We start from the raw sequence: 2,670 nt of genomic DNA on the forward strand, positions 1-2,670 counted from the left end.
TCTTTTTGTAAACAATATCTATGGAATTTGTACACTAAATAAATAGGAAAATCTTCCCAAATCTTGAGCATATGGCCAACCATCATACCTCCTAGGCTATAATCATTGTACTTTAGTACAAACAAATCCCTTGAAATCTTGGAGCAATAATGACCTTGGTACCTATAAAGATTTGCTATGAGTGTACTTCTAACTAGAAGGTATTTAAATTCGCCCTAAACCTAACTAGATCATAATTAAATACATAAATAAGGTTTCAATACATGAGTTTAATTCCATGCCCTCACTTCTCTTATTAATTTCAAGATTTGCCCCAAACTAGTACATGTATTTTTTTTATACTATAGTACCGCCAAATCAATTTGTGGATCTATATATATACATTGCGAATATATCCATAGTACTCATATATTGTATAAAATATATCCCATTTCCCTTCCCCATGGCTGGCCAACCTAGGAGAGTGTGAGGGATCAATTTTCAAGTCTTGTAATCATGGCAATCTAGAAGCAAAAGTACCAAGTACTCTTAAATCTAGGGATTTTGTCCCAAACCTAGTTCCATTCCAACTAGAGACTAACTAAATCTTGTCTAATCACATAATTAAGTCCCCTAATCACTCCCTATTCCATTAGACTCCAAGTAAATACAAGCTTTTCAATCCAATTCCAACTAATGGGCCTTTGTGTCTTTTCACACCAAATTTGCCTATATATACAACCACTCACTTAGCATAGCATACACAAACAACACACACATACACACACCTACATTCGGCCTAGAGGAGAGAAAGGAGAGCAAGAGAAAAGTCTTGAGAGGGAGAAGAAGGAAGAGGAGAGCAATCTTGTTCAACTTAGCCTAGCCTAGCAAGTAACCCACAACACAACTCTCTTTTATTTTCCTTTTTCAAATACATGCTCTTTGAAGTTTTAAACATTCATTTCAAATTTGTTTTGATAGTATTCCCATGTTAAAAATGAAAGGAGTTGAGCCTTGATTCTACCCTTCTTGTATTTCTCTTAATCAATATAAGACTATCTTTTTCCATATCAAACTCTCAATATTTCCAAAGGCACACCTTCACCATAAATTTTCGAGTTTAATACATATTATTTATCCTATTTTCATCACAAGATAAGTGGAAAATTTCTCCAAGTTGATCTCTTTTCTCACCAAATTTCTATTTTCAAGAACTATGCCAGAAAAATCTATTTTACAGCCACCTTACGAAAAATGTATAAAACTATTTTGGACATCCATTTTATGTCAAAATCTTTCTTAAGGAGTTATCTTTCAACTAAAATTGGTTTCATTGAAAATGAGTGAGCGATTTGTAAGAAAATCCAATTTTCATAACGTGCGACGAATCTGGATAGCGCTGGAGTGTTCTTAAATAACTAAAAATCTAGAAAAGCTATTCCATTTCTGAAACATGTTCTGAAAACTAGATTAAATTATTTACGAACTATAGGAAGGCCGAGTTCGGTGAAAATCTAAAATAGCCCTTTTGATTTTAGTCTTTAAATGGTGCTGAATCTGGAAATTTAGTTTTGCATGGGTGTTTTATGCTCTTGTGTACATGAATATGCTTATTAGTTTATGATCATGTCTTGGTATGATATTGCATGCGTTATGGTTATGTTCCTTATCTTTTTCATTTTAATGATGCTTATGCTTATGTGGATATTACTATCTTGTTGAGTTTGTTCTAACTTGACTTAAAACATTGATTCAAACGGTAATCTTAGTTGGGATGGTATTGGGTTTTCGATCACTTGAATAATGAAGAGATGATAATGTGTTATGTATGGATTGATGGGATGTGCTCCCTAATTGAAGGTTAAGTCTTGTGCAAGCAGTTGTTGCGTGAACTCTAGAATGGAACGAATGTATTCGGACTCTTTGGGATGGTTTGATTGGTGAGATAAGGTTGGGTCCGGATGGGAGATTTTGGAGGATAAACCTTTTTGGAAGGATAAGGTTGGATTCAGGCGATAAAACCTTTTTCTTTTCGCTGTCCCTTTTGAGGCCCTGCGGTTGGCGCTACTATAACAACCCTCACTTCACTCTAGTCATGCTTGCATATATTACATGATCTTGTCTTGGTATGTTGCATTTGTAAAACCTTGATTTGTCTTGCATTAGTGTTACTTGCATGTTTTGTTCCTTGCTTGGTGTGAGTTTAGCCGAGGTCATCTTAAGCCTAGGTTACACCGTTGAACTCCTTACACCTAGGACCATCTTGGAACCACCCTGGTTGACCTCCACCCTCACCCTGACATGTTGGCTGAGATGTCATTATCTAGGCCGAGGTGTTCATCACCAAGGCCGAGATGTGTATCATCTAGGCCGAGATGTTATACCAAGTGATCTTGTTCCTGGACTGGTACGACCTAGACCGAGGTGTGGCACATCTAGGCCGAGGTGTGGCACAACTAGGCCAAGTGTTGTCCTTCCTAGCCGAGATCATTGTTCCCTTACTTGCCGATGCCTCGTTCCTAGCCGAGATCATTACCTGTCGGAGTGCCTATGCCATCTTGCTTGTTGAACACACTTTGTCATAGTCTTGTCTTTTCACACAGTCACCTTTTTGAGGAGAACCAACCCGGTAGTGCCATGTGTTCCAACTGAGTGTTAAGTCAGCCGGCAGACCTAGAAATACATCATTTG

This window comes from Camellia sinensis, chromosome 8 (assembly GCF_055761805.1).
Source record: "Camellia sinensis isolate YWXY chromosome 8, ASM5576180v1, whole genome shotgun sequence".
In the NCBI taxonomy this organism is placed as follows: Eukaryota; Viridiplantae; Streptophyta; class Magnoliopsida; order Ericales; family Theaceae; genus Camellia; species Camellia sinensis.